The following is an 18,666-nucleotide window of genomic DNA, read 5'->3' as shown; positions in this document are numbered from 1 at the left end:
CTCAGTTATTTCCTTCATCTCAGACTTGGGCTCATTTGATAATTGTTTTTGCATGCTGACTTTCACATCATTGACTGTTCTTCCCAACCTTGCACTGTAGTGACAAAGGAATTACAGCAAAGTTGAGCTGTTGATTTTTACTCTTTCCTTGCTAGTGATTACTTTTTTTGTGAGTGCAGCAATTCCCCTTGCCACGCTGAGATGTGTTCTACATCTTTCCCAGGACAATGGATGTGTCTGATCAAATCCATCAGGCAGGTAAGCCAGACGAAACACCTACTGCTGTTCAGAAAATAGATTCTGCATTGATTTAACTACTAGAAAAGCAAATCTCCATTATTTCAAAGAGCACTAAGATTGCCCTCAATGCTCATTTCCTATCAGTGTGGGACAGATAAAGCACTGAAGTGGAAGTCAGAAATCTATCAAATGGCTCATTGACTTGGGCCAATTTAAAATGTTTTTCCTTGTGTTTCTTGACTGTGTGTCTATGTCTGTACTGTAATAACTCTGTGGAGGAGAAACCATTTCTGTACTTGCTTGTGCAAGCTCTGTTTTGCTTGGAGTCTCCAGGTAACTTAAAACATGCCTCATTTAAACAAAGCTATGAAACACTGCAGCTCCCACCCGTTTCCTTCCAGTTCCACAGGAGTAAATAGCTTTACCTGAGAGCAAATGCAGTTTTGTGGTTTGGATTAAAATGATGTGCAGTTCCAGTTGTTGTATCCTGTGGCCTCAGGCTGTACTTCCTTGGGGGCTACTGCTTTAAGTCTTTTAAAGCAAAAAATGCTTCAGTTCAGCCCATGGACTCAAAGTGGACGAATGTGAATGTGAATTATTCCAGTCAAAATAAGCTGCCCAACTGTGGTGATATTAAGATGGGCAAATAGCTTGTATGTGGATAAAATTGATGGAGTAATATTGGAATGCTGGAATAATTGGAATAATTGGAGTAATTGAAATGCTGAGAATTCAGTTTAGTAGTAACCAGGGTGAGGAAAGCCTGAGGTGTTTAATCCATCATTCCATCTTTGTGTCCAGGGAGCAGTGCCAGAGGACAGTGAGATCTCACATCAAAAACACAGTACAACTGGGGACAGCATCCTTCTCTTGAACCATGATGTCCTTACTGCTCTGGGTAGCCAAGATGAACCCACATGCCACCAACACCTCCATTGGCTTCCGAAAAACTCCAGTCAGTGCCAAACTATGAGAGCTGAGGTCGTAATCTTGCTTTCCATCCCCAACCCCTGTATTTCCCCCCTATTTCCCAATGTATAGTGTATTTCTTTCATTTTCTCTCTCTCCTTTTCCTTTTTCCCAAGTCCTGGGCCCTGGTAGCAAGGATTGTTTTGCATCATGTCAGAGAGCCTGTGATCACAAAAGCTGCTGGAGCAGAGTTTTAAACAGTCTGATTATTTGTGGGGCTTTGTCAGATCTAATCACAAAAGGTGAGACCTGGTGCTGGGGACTTGCCAGTCTCTGATAGCAAGTGAGAGACAGCCTCAGAAACAGCAGCTGCGTTTTTTTAATCTCCACGGTTCTTTTTATATTCTGCATCTTTTTTTGAGCTTGTTTTGTCTTTGAGGAAAGATGATCAAGCTGCATCAGAAACAGCAGTGGCAACAACACACCCAGCTCACTTCAGCATCTGTTTTTCTTTGCCATCAAAAGGCCCACTAGTTATTTTCCTTGTTAGCACCCTCTGATAGATTTCCCAAACAGCATCCTTTGAGTGTTAAAACTCTGGTGACAAAATAGAAAGGGAAAAACAGAAGCTGAAAAAAATTATTTAATTCTCTACCTCCCATGTGCTTCCCTTTCGTTACATTGTGAGTTTAATGTGCGTGTCAGGAGAAATTTGCACAGAATAATAAATAAATAAATTCTTCTAATGTTCCTGGTTCTGAGTGTTAAGGTTGATTATGGAGCTGGGCAGAATTTGTTTCATGTCTTTGCAGCACCTATTTGAAAATGTCACTCTTGCTGGTGATTAGGGTAAGAAATGATAAAGTTTTATGAATGCCTCAGGGACAGAGGCTTCCTTGGAGATCTGGGGGAATTGCTGAACTGTCAATATATATTTGTCAGAAAAATCCACAAACACCAGAGATTTATGTCCAAAAATGAGACAGAGGAGTCCTAAAACTTTAGTTGAATAAAAAAGACTCAAATGACCTCAAGTAACCCCTGTGACATGAAGTAACCCCATCAAGGCTTGAAATTACCTCAGGTAACCCCTGGATCAATTAAAAAAGACTCCAATATCCTCAGGTAAGCTCTCTGACCTCAAGTAACCCTGATCAGGGCCTGAAATAGATTCAAATGACCCCTGTGACCTCAAGCAACCTCGATAAGGGCATGAAATGAACTCAAATAACCCCAAATGACCTCAAGTAACCCCAGTGAGGGCCTGAAATGACCCCTGTGACCTCAAGGAACCCTGATCAGGGCCTGAAATGACTTCAAATGACTGCTGTTACCTCAAGTAACCCAAATCAAGACCTCAAATGACCTCAAGTAACCCTGATCATAGCCAGAAATGACCTCAAATAACCCCTATGACCTCAAGTAACAGAAAGAACCCATCACTTATGTTGGACGGTGTGTTTCTACCTTAAACCAATAGAGAATTGTCACTGTCACACCAAGACATGGAGGACAAGAAGAAGGAGAAGGCCAGGACACGCCCAAATCCCTCCATCTGCTACCCCTGAACTACATTCTAAGAACCCCAAAATTCTACTTTTTCAACCTGTGTTAACTCAACTATCACATTACTCAAACCCTTGTGGCTTCTAATTCCTCACACAAGATTGACAGTTTTTTCCACAGATATTTTTGACTTCATGCCAAGGTCTCCAAGCCCCCTGCCAGGGTCTTGGGACAGCCAGGGCATCCAGAGGGATGTCCTGGACTCTGACAATTCACTAACAGTGCTTGAATGAAATGCACGTGCTCATCTTTCCTTCTTCTCAAAAGAACACCTGAACAATTGTTCCCCCTTTAGAATAAAATTTAAATCAGACAGAGAAGTTCCTGTGCCTACCAGGAAACACTTCTTGGTCCAGCAAGGGCTGCAGTGTGGTGAGCCCAGGTACAATAGCAGATCCTGACACCCTTAATCCATTTCTGATGTTTTTTTACAAATGGTACAATGGCTCCTTCCCACTCACTGTCCTGGTGCTCACCCCCTTCCCTTTGGCCTTGGGCTTCCTGCACTTTTTCCTGTTGGGGGTTGTAAAAACTGTGCAATTATCCTTGTCTGAACCTTTGCCTTTTCCTCATCCATTCTTTCATATCTTTTCATATTCCTGAGATGCCTTTCTAACCAATTCCTGGAAGAGATTCCTCTCTGCCACCTCTCCAGCCCCTACTCCTGTGAGCTCTCACACCTGTTCACTATAGAGAAACCCCCTTAAGTCCTGAGCAGCAAGCAGACAAACCCAAATCCACCGTGACTCCATGATGGCTGGGGGTGTAGGGACAGTGTCTCCCTGTTTTCTCTCTCCTGGAAGCCAGGAATACAGAAGACTTGCAGCCAGCCCTGTGTGAGACTGCAGGATTTGAAGATAAGGCAGGGAAGTTCCCAGTGCTCACTGTTCTTTCCTTATCACACAGCCTCCTGCTGCTATTTGCCTTAACAGTATTTCTCCACGTGCCCCTTTGACCAATCCTTTCCCAAACCAACACCATATTGTCCCCTCTGGACATCCACATCCTCAGCTTCCTCTGGGAGAATGTGCAAACCATCTCAGCACTCTCCCCAAGCACCCATTAGAGATTATTTTGGGATTGTAATCTCTATAGCCAAAACTCTCTTTCAATTTTCCTTTGTTGCCCTCCCTGAGCATCCTGCCATGTTTTACTCCCCGAAGCTGCACCCACCAGTGAGATTTGCTGAGATCCTTCCTGACTTTCCTTTAGTGCTTCCTCTGGGCATCCAGAGTCTGGTGGATTCTTCAGGGACTCCCCTGGTCCTCCTCTCATCTGTCTCCAGGAAGCTTGAGGGAGTATGGAAAAAGACAAGGAAATCTTTTGAGGGCTAGAAATTTTTTTCTTTCTTTAGTTTTTGAAGAAAAGCCTGCTACATTGTGATGTGTTTGTGGTTCTGACAGCATGCAATAACTGGAATTGGGGGCTAGAGAATGCCCAGGTAAAAACTCACCCCTGCAAGCAGAGTAAGAGAAATTCCATCCATCCTGGCTGTTTTGGGGGTGATGGATTCAAAGCAACTCCTAAAGGCAAAACCCCACAGAGTATAGACATAAAAGCTAAAAAATATCACTGAAGATAAATATCATTAGGCATCACGCAGATCAAAAAGTTGAACAGTGTGGTCATGGTCCAGAGGCACAAGTATCCATTAACATCAAGTCCACCACCCTCCAAATTACCTTTTCAATTTTTCTCTTTGAAAGAACTATGTTAAAGGAATATATAACTTCCACGTGGCAACCAGGGCTTCTAATGGAATCATCTAAAAGTTTTAATTTTTGAAGCGATGATGAAAACCTTTCAGATACGACATATTAACTTTAAACAGTGAATAAAAATTTTTGAAAGAACATTTTTTTTGAGTCTGAAGAAAAAAAAATTGTTGCCCTTTTTGTGTGTGTGTGTGTGTTTTATGTCACGGCTGGAAATGATGACTATTGAGTGACATCTAGTGGACGTGAAGATGCTGAACACCAGCTTTTCAAAGGTATAAAACCTTTTGAAATACATCAGATTTGAAGTGCCTGCAAAGAGACCACGTAATTAAAATGTTGTAGCAAGATGTAGGTTGCAAGCCAGAGAGACAGATTCCAGCTCTTCAAGGAAACAGAAACTTAACAAACCAAAGAAGTGTCAGATTTCTCTTTTTTACATTCCTCCAATTCTGATGTAAAAAAATAAAAAAAAATCCCTATAATTCTACTGCTCATTGTCCTACTTTGAGTTGTACTTTATAAAATCTCTATACAGAGACCATTTACCAGCACACTCCCAGAAAACCACACTCTGTCACACAGTAGCCCTGGTTTGATGGCCAGTGCCTGCTGATACGTTTTGGATGGATATTTTTCCTTTTTCATTTCTGTTTCATATTTCACAATTGAATGTGTACTTATCCTTGAAGCTTACTGGCCACAATAAATCCAGAGTTGCTTTATAGTGAGTCAATGACAGAAAAATTGTAGTTTTTCATGAGAGATTATTGAAGAAGAATACCTGAAATGCTTGCCTGCCTTAACTCTCTTTTTGGGAAAATGTATTTTTGAGAAGACCACATTTAAGAAACTGAGATACAGCAACTTCAATTTTTGGAGCTGAAGGGAAAAATGTCAACAGGAAGCTTTTATATTCCAAGGCCATGATTCATCAGGTGTCTTACAGTACACTCAAATTTGAGTGTGTAATTGTGAACTCTGGATTTTTCACCACGACCACAGACCCTTCACAGGGCTCTGTAGGAACTATTCAGCTCCACTTATTAACCTTGTTTTCCACGTTCATAAATGCAAATTCTTTTTTTTTTTTTTCATTTTTATCAGACACAATCTAAACACATCTCTGGATACACTGATAGCCTATTGATAAGTTAAATCCACAAGTTTGCCCAGAGCAGATCCAGAAGGGCTCAGCCTTGAAGCAGGTGGTTTGCAAAGCTGCAGTCACCTGGTAGGAACATTTCAAAAGGCTGCTCACAATTCCCAGCACTGAGCGTGTCAGAGTGCAGCTCTGCTTCATCCATAATGGCCTGCCAGGGTGGGGAAATCAATACCACACACCCCTAACAAGTGGGGAGTGAACTCAAGGCCACAAGGAGGGATTCAGAAGTGGTTCACATTTTAATTCTATTCCTCCTGCTCCTTATCCACCTCTTCTCCAGAAGGACTGCAGTAGCAGTTTATTTTTTAAATGGATTTTATTTGATTTACTTTTGTCTTTCCACATAACCTGCACTATATTTGCATACAGGTATATCTTTTCACAACACTTGCTCGTCTTTCTGTTACATCTTATACTTTTGTATAGGCCAGGGCTATGCTTTTAATCCAGAAGAGATGACATTTTTAAGATTCAAAACTGCTTTGTCTTTCATTGTATATTATGTTCAGTTTGCTAAATAACTAAATTTAGTAATAAAGAATAATTTAAGTTGGAAAAAATCCTCTAAGATCACTGAGTCTCATCTTTGACCACTTATCAGCTGGAGCACAGCACCTCCTCCACTGACCTGGGTGTCTGCAGAGTTGTTCCTCTCACATGTTCTCATCTTGCTCTTCTCTGGCCACAATTACATCTGAGCAACAACTTTTTCTTCTTATTAAATCTGTTATCACAGAGGCATTCCCACCATTCCTGCTGGGCTCAGCCTTGGCCAGCAGCACGCCTGCCTTGGGAGCCACCAGGGACTGGATCTGCTGGACATGGAGGAAGCTTTTGGCAGCTTCTCACAGAAGCCACCCTGTAGCTCCCCTGCTCCCAAAACCTGCCCCTGCAAAGCCTCCTGGTTCTTCTTGCTGCTGCAGCTGAAATGCTTCTGCAGTCTTTGAATGAAATAAACCCGGGAGAACTAATTGAGCCTTTCAGCTGAGCTGCACGATATGTCCCTCTCACATTACTGAGCTTTATTGGCAATTTTCATCCTCTCTCTCTCCCCTTTCCCCTTCTTTCCATCCCAACCCTGAGCTCTGGTCTGAGAACGGAGAGGTTTGTATGTGTTGGAGGTTTGCACAAACAGGACGGAACTGCTGGGATGAGTTCCTTGCGCTTTATTGCAGCATCAGCCTCATTACATGGTTGAGACAATTGCTCATGTCCTGCCAAAGATTTCTTTGTTACAGAGCATTTAAAAAACTTTCTAGCCAATAGCATATTGCTAAAGCTTACAGACAGTTGTTCTAGCTAATCACTAAAAGCACACGTACACCTACTTCACACGATGCTTGCTTGTCCTCTTTCTATTAACAATACACAATACTTCATTATTAAGCTTAAAACCTTCTACAATCTTGCTAAGCATATTTTTCTGCAATCTTAAGCTCTATCTTAGCCAAGCCTAAAACTCAATCTATTGTTTCATGTCCTTGCTTGCTGTACTATTGTAACTGTCCTACTTTCAGACTTAGCAGCTCTAAGTTCTCTGCTCTGTTTATGAGGCCAGCTTTCACATCCTTCTGAAAGTCTTCTTACCTTTACTATGTTTCCCACAATTCCCCCTCTCAGTACAACTACAAAGAAACTCTCTTAACTTTGTCATTTATTAACTACTTTGTGTTACATAGCTCTACTATAGTACATATTTTTTTATTTAGCAAAACAACGTTACAAGTTTTCTACACAAAGGCCCATCAGCAAAATTTAAAGTCTCTCACTACTCAGTGTAGTTCTTTTTGCTTGTTTATGGCACTTTTCTTGCTTGCTTTAAGCATTGCTATTTTACACTCCAGCAATTTTAATGCTATAAAAGATTTGTCTATTCAAAGGATGTAAGGCTAATTTGGTTGTAGCTACTTATTGGTGCTACAATGCCCGGCCAGTGGGAAGAATGATGTGCAGGACTCCAATGATTTCAGAAGGCTAATTTATATTTTATTTTATTATACTGTATTATACTTTATTATATTATTATGATATACTTTGTTATTTATTATTATTATACTGTATTATACTGTATTATACTAAAACTATGTTACACTAACAAGAACTATATAACTTCTAACTAACTAGAAAGCCTATGATGCTCTCCCTGACACACATGTGGATCCAATTGGTCAATGAACCCAAAACACCCTCACCAGACTCCAATCAAGCAATCCCCTTGGGTAAACAATCCCAGACCACATTCCACATGGGCACAAGCAGGGAGATAAGAATTGTTTAGATTCTTTTTTCTCTTCTTCTCTCACAGCTTCTTTCAGGAGAAATCCTGAGAAAGCCAAGTCTCTTTCTGTTCAGAGGACATGTGAATTACCACTGTTACTATTTATTGTTCTAATAAGTCTCCTCTGTTCTAAGGTCTTAATTGAAACCCTTCATTTATGTCTACTTGCACCTACTTTTTTTTTTTTAAGATTTTGAGAATTCCAGGTATATGGAGACATTTCTGCACACCTGGAGATGTGCTTGGAATTTGGTGAGCCCTTGGGGGCAGGAATGAAGCAGCACTGAGCCTTGCAGAGCTGAGGGCAGCTGTGACCTACAGGGCTGTTGGCTGGTGGGTTTCAAATCAGAGCTGCTGCTGATTCCAAATCACTGCCTAGCTGCAAGCCGAGTTATTGCACACAAACTCTGCATGAGCAGTGGGATCCTGCAGAGGAATAATAAAAATGCTAATAAAAGTGCTGCTGCCACGAGCCAGGGCAGCTAGGTGCCAACAGCTCCTTTTGAGCTTTACAGCCTGAGAGCATGGAGCTTGGTGTGAGGCACAAAATGCAGCTGAAAAGCAAAGGACACCAGCTTAGGGCTTGAACACACCTCTGTGGGCTGGAACAGATTCACTGCTGGAGAACACGGAGTGTGCAGCGCTGCTCAGACCCGCTGTCAGTCTGAACACATCTCCTCATTGCTCTCACTGAGTGTATGCTACCAAACTCACAGTATTCAGTTCCCAGGGACAGTCCCAAGAAAGGCCTGAAACTCCAGCCTGAGTGAGATTTGCTGGAGGCTTGGGAATTTTTTTGGTGTTTTTTTGCTGTTATTGCTATTTTAGTAGCCAGTCTGGACACTAACTGCAGACTTTTTTATCTTTATTTATCAAATTGATCTGACCTGGACCTCAAAGTCCAGGAATCACTCCTGAGGTTTTGCACTTTTTCTCCAGCCATGCCTGCTGCTGTCCTCAGAAAGGAAAACTGAAAGAAATCCTTTTTCATGGCAATTGTATAGAAAGGACTTTTTTTGTTATCAGTTTTCTAAGTGTGACATTGTTAACTTTGCAGAGAGTTTTGAAGTTTAAAATGGTTGGGCATTTGAATTTATTTACTTATTTTGGGGAATCAATATCTCATCTACTTCAAATACTGTTAGACTCATACTTGTCAAAAATTTTCCACTCCAAATCTATTTTTTCTCAGCATGCATGCAAAGAATTTCTACTTTCAGCTATTGATGATTCAGAGTAATATTTTTTTACTGCTGCTAAGCCTGAAATACGTGTGGTTTTAAGTGTTGTCTCAAATAGTGTATATGTATCAGTATGCTGATTCTCAATATCTCAGTGTAGATTTGTGAAGGGAAAAATACTTTGAGCATTGAAAATTCCAGTTTCCAGAATGGAAATAATTGTCATCTGTCTTTTCATTAGGCACAGTTTGGGAAACAGAAATAGAAGAGCTATAAAAGAATTTCCGTAATCTAAGATTTTTTCTTTTTTTTTTTTTTGGTCAGAAAACTCTGATCCTATAAGTGCAGTACTGCAGGAGAATTCTCATTCCTGTGCCAGTTCCTGCTATCATTAAAACCAGATGGTCATCAAGATCTTGGTCACCCCTTTTCTGATTTTAGCAAACCTAACTTTAGCTGCAAACGCATTGTTAAAAGCTACTTTGCTAAAGCTCAGGAATTCCCTGGCATTGCTGGGCTTTGCAGGTATCCAAGCACACACAGAAGAGCCTCACTGGGAAAAATGTTGCCCACCAAAAATGCCATGGGAGCAGCTGATGCAGGGTTTGATTGTCCTGCAGTGCTGCTTTCTTTATCAACATCATCTTGACCCACACCCACAATTCCAACTCACCTGGAGGAAAGGGCTGCTCTTGGAAGCCTGACTGATCCCTTATTTGGGGGTCACAGAAGTCAAACACCTCCTCCCTTTCACTCTCAGTGACTGAGGGGATTCTAATTCTGTACAGGATTTGGAGTTCTTGGAGAAGTTTGATACCTAAAGCCAGGCAAAAGTCACACTTAACCAGCACAAAGGAATATTAAAAAAAAAAAAAAAAAAATTATTCTTCCTATAAAAGTCAGAAATATTTTTTCTTATTAGTCAGTAAAAAGTATTTCCTAGTGAATATATTTATCTTTTATGGTACATTTTGTCTTTCAGTAGTTGCCAGATTGGAATTTTCCCATTTAACTAGGTTTTACAACAATATAGCAACCATTTTCATTTAGCAAAGGTACACGTAAAGCAAGACAGGCCTATAAAGCCTGAAAATGAGTCAGAAGTTACTAATGCTTATTTTATTTTGTACAAAATCTTTGGACAATGTTTCTTTCTTTCATTTCAATATATTTCATAAGGTCATCATTCAAATACCCCCCAAAAAAAGAAAGCTGGATATTTTTGTTTGTTCCTAGTAAAGACCCCTTGTTCTCTTTCAAAATTATACTAGAACTGCAGTTCAGGCAGGCTCAGACCCTCAGCTTTCTTAATTATTAATATAAATAGTTTGAAAATCTTTAAAAATGTGTGCCACAAGGAAAAGGAGAATTAGAAACTTTTGAGTTGAGCTGTACACAATCATCCTGGTCCCAGCTGGTCCCAAGGTCATGAGCATGTGAATTTACCTACTTGATTTACTTGTGTGGGCAAAGCTGCTCACAAAGAAAGAGAATTTGCACTCCTGGAGCCACAGGTCTTCCCTGCAGAGAGAAGGTTGGTAACTTTAAAGGTTGGTAACTTTAGCTATGGCTGTACAAAGTGCCAAAAGCAAAAATGTGTTATTTGCACTCTGATCAATGATAATAAATTATAAGAAGAAAATCAATTGTTTCTTTGAATCAGGATTAAGAACAGCCAGAATTACTTGCAAAAGTGCCATGATCAGGCAAGAAATACCAACAGCATAAACAGATGAACAAATTAATATGAACTGCTGTAACATCCTTCCTCTTTTCTGATGGGCAGAAAATAAAAGTGCAGGAACAACACAGCAACTAGTTTTTCTGTGTCAAGTCTCTCCAATGTTTAAATTAGGTTCATCAATTAAATTAGACATGTTATTCTATACTAGTTGCTGTTAAAATCGAATACTGTTTACTGCTGGTATCAATATATTATCCAATTCCATTTGCAGCTCCACCAGTGGTCATTAGTTTGCCTTTGGCATAGCCTGCAGGGATTTTACACAAAAGCTATTTAAAACATGTACCTTTGCCCATAAAGTCCAGTCATGAAACCAGTGATTTGAAAGCCTAACACAACTGAATTGCTTTTAAGAATAGTGTCCTGAAAATTTACAAGCTGTCAAGGTCAAATTACAAAGTTGTAATAAATGAATATGAGACTCCACTAGACATTGTTTAGTGGAGGGAGAACACTTGCACATCTAACTCCCATCAATATGCAGTGCTCTGGCATTCACTGCAGCTTTCTCCAGCTGGCTCCCACTGTGATCTCCAGAAGATTCCATAGGAATTTCTTGAAGCAGTACAAGGTGATCATGGGAAAAACCCCATGGCAAATGTCTGGCTGCTTTTTCCCTCCATATTTTGGCAATTTTCAGAATGGTTGAAAAAGTTAAATTGTTATAAACAGTTTTATTTCTTGTTAAATTGTTATAAACAGTTTTATTTTTTGGCTGTGTTTACTTTTTCTCATTTTCCCTTTCCTTTTCTTCTTTTTCCCCTTTTGTTCTTTTCCCCCTTTCCCTTCTCTTGCCCTGTATTTTTCCTTTATTGTTTTGTCCCTTCCCTTTTGTCTTTTTTATCTTTTCCTTTATTTTATTTTTATTTTTTTTTTTTTTAATTTTGACTATTTTCCTTTTTTCTTCATTTACTTTTGCCATAGCAAAGGACAAATCCAATTTAGGGGGAGAGGTTGTGGGATCTTTGTCTCTTGCAGAAATGATCATCAAGGAGGAAAAGTTTCCTGCAAGGACTCACACTATAATTGATGAAGGTTGTTGAGGTATTGGCAGAGACAATCTTTATTTTGGCATTCATTATTTAGTGAAGTTAAACATGTTTTAATGTTAAGCAGAAGGTAAGAGGTTAGAAAAAGTTTCTGAGATTACAAAATGTGGGCAAGGCATATAAAAGGTAAGGGAGTCCATCTAGGCAAACCCACACTTAACCATACACAGCTTCCTAGGCCAGACAAAAGACATAGTTAAAGAAGCAGCATTTTACTTCATTTTATACTTTAGTTTAGTTTAGCTTCCTGCTTTGCTGAGGTTCTTGTAACAACTTCACCAACATTGTTTCTAGGCTGCAAGCCCCTGCATATCTATTGGTATGATTTTTTTTTTTCTCTCATTATTTCCTCAGAGAAAAAGAACTCCTCAGTATTTATTCAAGTATATATATATTTTGAAAGGTCTGGGGTCCATTCTGTTTTTATTTTAAAATGAATGTGGTTTTGTGTATTTATGTGAGAGAAAGCAAGGATAATGAAAATTGTGGGTTGCATAAGTAGCACTAGATGGTGCTGTGAAGAAAAGTATCCAAGCTAAGTCTCAGCACAGCCTAACCGGGGTGCTGAAATTTGGATAGGCACCTTTGTTAGCTGAACAAAGCAGGGATAATCGCTGGTAGGATTGCACTCGATTATTCCCTTTAGGATTGGAAAGTGGTGGGAGCAATCATCTGATCAGCACATGGAAGAGGTCGGGTCCTCCAGGCAAACACCAGAAAATGGGTATGTCTTGTGTGACCTTTAGCTGAGTCTCAGGTGGCTGCTGAGACCTTCTCAGATGAGAACCAAGGTTAGGACAGGATTTTAAAATCGATGGGGCATCACCATAGGGAGGGGAGCAAAGCTCCTACAGGTCTGTAGCAGGCCAAAAGATGCAGAGCTCCATTCTGAACTAATTAAGGCATCAATGATTTGTTATAGAAGCTAGGAAAGTGGTGCCTACAATTGTTACCAGCAGAGAGCTTCACACCAGGAGGGAAAGTACTCCCCTAGCCATTATTTATCCTCCATCCTGACTGACATGATCAGCTGCTCATGTGATCATGATCCAGCCTCTGGGCTTTGTCTCCTTTTGAGATTTTTTTCCCTTTGTTCCATCTATCAGTAGAGGAAAAGGTCTGAAACTGCAGCTGGTGCTGCTGCCTGGGCTGCCATGGCTCTGTGGGCAGTGGTGCTGAGTGCCCTCCTTGCCCACTGGAGCCACGTGCTGCCTCTTGCATCTTCAAGCCAAAAACTTTGAAAGTGGCCCAGTGCTGTCGAGATGTCTGTAATCACCACTCTCAAATCTGCAAGTACTTAGTTCCTGAATTCATCCAATCAATTAATTTTCCCCCAGGACAAATGATGCATTAGCTTGAGACAAGGCTCAACCCCTTTGTCACCGTGTTAAACATTTCCAGTGCCACTTGTCTCTTCCTCGTCACCATCCCTTCATTCACAACAATCCCCTTCTACTCTTCCTCTCCCTAGCTGCCAGAGTCAATCCATAAAAATGGATTCATACAATTTTATTTCATGTTGGTGTTATTCCTAAACTTCAAAAGGCATAATTTATTTTGCCATCTTTATGGTGTTCCCACTTATTCTTAAATCACTTCAAAACACAGCAGATATACAGAAGGGAACTTGAATGTCTGGTGAGTGGGGTTTTTAAGTTAAAATTATAGTATTTTAATACTTCATATACAATGATCTCTTTGTAAAGTTTTCATAATGTCAGAGAAGTTCATAGAGTAAATTAGTCTGACTTCACTCAGAATGTTAACATTTATAAATCTACAGCGCTGACTTTCTGAATATATTTATTGCTGCAGAGAGGAAGGGGGACCAAAGGGCTCTAGCACTTATTTCTGCCATCATTTCTCATCTCCAGCACAGTTTGAATTTTGTATACATAGCAGTTTCTTGCTCCAGAGATGACAGAAATTACCTGGAGACTGTTTACAGGACATTAGAATAGAATATGGACAAACCTGCAAAAGAGTAGATACTGCATGCATTAAATATTAATGGCCCACATAAGTCACAAATCCAGATTTGCTTGCAGATTTGTTGTGTGCTGTATTTTGCAGTGTGAGCAGAGGAATAAAACTGGAGTCTGTCTTTTCTGAGCGCATTTCTCTCCCACATATTATTTTAGCCTTGACAATAGCAAAAGCAGAGAAATAAACTGTGCAATATTAGTGATCAAAAGCATAAAAACACACAAGGAAAAAGTCTAATTGCGAAAGACCACCAAAATAACAACAGTAATTTCTGGTTCTGGAAGGACTGAGGCCTTGAGATGTTAAATTCCCAGAACCTGGGAGGAGTACTGAGTTCTTAGCTTATCACACCTATGAAGCACCAAGCCACCCAACAATATGTCTTTTTTCCCCTCAGCAAAAAGGGAATTAATTTTTTAAAATTTTCAGCAGCATGGCTCACTCTAGGATAATGCTGATTGAAAAGCTCCACCAGACTGACTTGTACAACCTCAGGAGAACTTAATGGTTTTTATAAAAAAATGTTGATGTGACCCCTAGGAGTTTAACCCCACCACCCCAAGCAAAAGAAGAGAACTCACAATTTCTCAACCATTGTTTCTTGGCATGGAGTTCATACTTTTTTTTAGTATTTTGGGATGGTAGTACCCTGGAGACTACACCTGAGACATCTTATTGTCCCAGTTATTTCTGAGTGATTGAACAAACCACACCACAGCCATTTAAAGAATCACAGATACCTTAATCCTGGGTGAGAGAGGATGGATTGAAGATGTGCCACGCCCATGGTATCTAATTTTGGGCAATATTAAGTATATCTGCACTTAAACAATGAATAAACAACTGCTGTGATATAGTCTGTGAATCTGGAATTATCTGGGATCATGGGGCTTGACCTTTTCTGTAGCACAGACCAAAAATCTCCTTGTGAGTCTCTTCTGGAGCTCAGAATATGTGAAATATAACATTCCTTCTAGAAGATACCTGGCCTTGGCTTAAATGCTTCCCATATTTGCAGTAAAAAGGACAAATCTTGCAGTGCAATTATTACTAAATACTATTAATAATATTAGAAATCTAAGGACAGGAGTGAGACCAGGACTTTTGGTTCCTTTGTCTTACAGCAAGCTTGCCTGCAGATGTCACTCCAGACAGCTCTGTCTGATCTGGTTTTTTTAAAAGATTTCCGGTGCTGAAGGTTCCATAGCCTCCATAGGAATGTGGCACTTGGGACACAATTGGGCCCTGGGGACAACAAACCTTGATTTCTTTTTTTTTAAATGTCAGAAGTCAGTTTCACCTGGGAATGAGCTGGGGGAAGTTTCAGGTTGCAACTTTTTCTACAGGTATTCTCCATTTCTACGTTTTACAGCCTGGACAGAAATGCCTTGTCCTCTCCAAATTGTCCCGTTTGCTGTAATTGAGGATTTCCTAGGAAGTGCATTCAGTGGCTGAGGACTTTTGTAGAAATCAGAACTCCTCAGTTATCTGCCATGCAGATTTTGCTGCTTCTTCAAAGCCAAAGAAAGGGTGTTCCAAAGTGATCTCAAGATTTATTTTCTTTTAGCTATGGCGTAGAAATGATGCAATCACCCACATATCACCTAAATTTTACTATTACCAATAGCTGTAAAACAAGTTGTTATTTGCTTTCTGCTGACCTTCTACAGCTCTGAGCCTCCAGTTTCAAGCCTTCAGTCAAAAGAGGCCACTGAGAAGCAAATGAACAAAGTGTGGGTACTTGTTGTGAAAATCATGTTTCAGAAAGTCACTGCGCATATATTTGGGGAGGTGGGAATTTAATTTCCAAGCACAGCTCCCTGCACAATCTGGCATTGTCAGGGAGCAAAAGAGATATTAGGGGTCGTCTCACACAACTGCTACATTTCTTTAGTCACAGAAGTATCCAGAAATCAACAAAACCCTGGCATTTACAAGCATCCTACCACCTTCTGTAGTGCTGTCCTCGTTAGCAGAGAAGGCAGAAGTGAATTTGTTAATCCTCAAAAAATTGTGAAGGCATGACTTTGTAACTAAAATTTGCAACATGAGGAAATCAGTGGATACACTTCTGAAGCTGCAGCATAGTGGGGTTTGTTCCTTCCTCTTTTTAATTAGCTTTTTTATTTTGAGGTAAATTTTGACAAATAATTTAGTAGAGCATTGTGGTATTTTATTCATTACTGAATTATGATCCCATCAACAGTACTACATTTGTTGTTATTATTATGATTATTATTTTCCTTTATCTTCATGACCACACAATGCAGCTTCTGGAAAATAAACGAATGCTGGCACTGTACCAACAGCAAAATAAATACAGAGAAGTGTGACTAATATTTAAACATATTCACCTATTTTCCATGCAGCACTTTAATATCATTTGCTTTACTACTTTATGTGGTAATTTTATTTCTACCCAATGATAATTTAGAACTACTTTCTACTTGAATTTTGAAACTCATCCTGAATTATGCAACTTGAGTCTGAGATTACCTGTATTCTCCTTTGCAGCTTTACTGACTCTTCTTAAAATATCAACATATTTCCAAGGAAGGAGCATGAAATAGTTACTTGTAACCTCACTTGGCACCTCTTGGAAAGGAAAGAAAGTAAAAAAAAAAAAAAAAAAAAAAATTACCAGGAATATTGCTGGGGCTAAACAGCCATAGAGAGGAGACTGAAACCACTAAAATGTGAAATTTAGTATCAGAATTATAATTTAGTTTTGAAAATATGTTTTTCAGTCTCTGGGTATCAAGAAATAGTTACCAAGCAACACTGTAGATATTGGTAATGCCGGCAGCTCTATTCAAATAAAAATTATTTTAAAAATTGTCATTATCAGCAGAGCTATGTTATTGCTAGATTCATAACCCTTGGTACCTGGACCCTTTCATATTCTATTTCTTGAGCAAAAATCTGCTTTTCCTGAAGAAGGTGCCCTTAAAGTTGCCTCTGTTAGATGAAGCTTGCCACCACCTGCTGCAGCTGCCCCTGTGTTTTGCTGGGCTGGATGTAGCAAAAGCTGCCAAGCACTGAAGGGCAAGTGCATGGTGAATACATGCACGGTGTGTGTGAGGAGCAGCAAGGGAATAAGAACACTTGCAGCTTTTGAAATGGGATTTCAGCAAGAACCTTGATATTGAATCCAAATTGTTCCGCCACTCCTCAGGAAAACAGCAAAGAAATGCTTTAGATCCAGAATGAACTCCCTGTTACCTACAATCAGCCTAGATTTTTTTAAGAAGTAGACAGCCTAGCTGCTAAATTGTGTTTTGCAAGCTGGCTGCAAGGTACAGAGCCAGGGATTGCCATTCTCTTGCCATGTGGCTTTGGGGATATGCACCACGGATTTTGCTGCAGATTGGGTCAAACTGGTGGGAAAGATCATTGTCCTTGGCTGCAAGAAGTTCTAGAGCTCCTTAAGGCAGGCAGGTGAGTTAATGGTCATCTCCAAAGGCCAGGAATGACCCTCACTCCTGTTCAGTCCAGAAATGTGAGCAACTGGAACCCCTGTGGCCAGAGTGCTGGACTGACACTTCAGTTCTGTAGGGAGCAGGAGTGTTTGGGTGACACACAGACATCACAGGTAGCCAGTGATCATTGACCAGCACTGCCCAGCTGTGCAAAGTGAGTCTGGGACAAGGAAGGGCCCTGGGAGGCCCTTTCAGAAAGGAGATTTGAGTGTATGTTTTTCAATACCCCTGAAGTGGTAGAAAAGGAGACTTTACCTTTCCTTGAGAAGATGCACAATTATGTCCAAGTTGATGGCCTCATCAATTTCTTCTCCTGGATGAAGCAGACTGAATCTCTTGCTTGACCACTTGGACTGAGCATGGAAATGGTCCTGAGACCTGTGATAAATGGAAGAAAAAGTGTCAAGAATTCAGGGGAGAGCTGCAAAGAAATGGCAGCTGCTTGGAAGGTCTGATTTACAGCAGTAATAACCAAACACTTCAACCTGTGCTCTAAAGACACCTGGAGCACTCTCTGCACCTCAAAGGAGGCTCTTCTGTGCAGTGTTTTTTTCTGCATGAAATTGCACATGGAGAACATTCTCTTGCGCAGTTTGGGACGTGCCATTTCCAGCTGGCATCTGGCTCTGCAAAACAGGCAATGTCTGACACAAGATAAAAAGACTTGAGTTTGGGCTAAATCAACAAATTGGAACTGTCAGCTTCTGCAGATTGTTTTGGGGCTGACACTCATGAAAAGCTGGGGGAGACAAGAGGGGTGTCTGGTCTGCTGTTATCAATTTCTTGATCCAACAGACCAAGACTGCTGGACTTGCCCCAGTAGTGCAAAAAGCAGAAAATGGCAAAGCCAGCAGGGCAGGGATATTTGTTTTCTAGCTCCTTTCTCCTGTGAGGACAAAGGAAACTGGGGAACCCAGCAACCTCTTAGTTCCACTTTTAAATTTAGGCTGGAGGCATCCTTTTTAACATGTACATCTTCTCAAGTGATAGTGACATCTTTCTTTCTTGGTGTAAATTCTTGTAAGGACCACAGCTTAGATCCTCAAGGATTGCCTGCTGTGGGCAATTAAAAGGTTCTGATAAACATAAAGTCAATCTTTTATCACAGACATCTCTCTTCATAGGCAGTGGTAAGAGTATCCCTCTCACGGGATGATAAACATTCTAAGCTGATGATTACAATTTTTAAAGGCAAACCCTGTGACAGAAAGCCACAGTGCTGATCTTATCTCGTAAAGATGCTACATGCTGTATGTTTCTGAACTTCTGTCTGTGCCTATCTTCTTATAATGTAGAGAGAAAATTATTTGTTACAGTGTTTGTACCCAATTTAATTTAGGATGAGAAATCAGTG

General features: G+C 40.3%; 1 long non-coding RNA gene across 1 annotated transcript; it reads right to left on the bottom strand.

Moving 5' to 3' along the window:
- Window positions 1–4,104: 4,104 nt before the first annotated feature.
- Window positions 4,105–18,073, bottom strand: LOC144248482 (uncharacterized). Its single transcript, XR_013341773.1, has 4 exons — window positions 17,798–18,073; window positions 17,568–17,690; window positions 9,728–9,871; window positions 4,105–4,238 (listed from the first exon to the last, which is right to left on the bottom strand). It is a non-coding gene; the product is annotated as an uncharacterized LOC144248482 (long non-coding RNA).
- Window positions 18,074–18,666: the final 593 nt, after the last annotated feature.

Source organism: Lonchura striata, chromosome 2, assembly GCF_046129695.1.
Source record: "Lonchura striata isolate bLonStr1 chromosome 2, bLonStr1.mat, whole genome shotgun sequence".
In the NCBI taxonomy this organism is placed as follows: Eukaryota; Metazoa; Chordata; class Aves; order Passeriformes; family Estrildidae; genus Lonchura; species Lonchura striata.
Note: the sequence above shows the minus strand (reverse complement) of the source record. Positions and strands in the feature narration are given on the sequence as shown.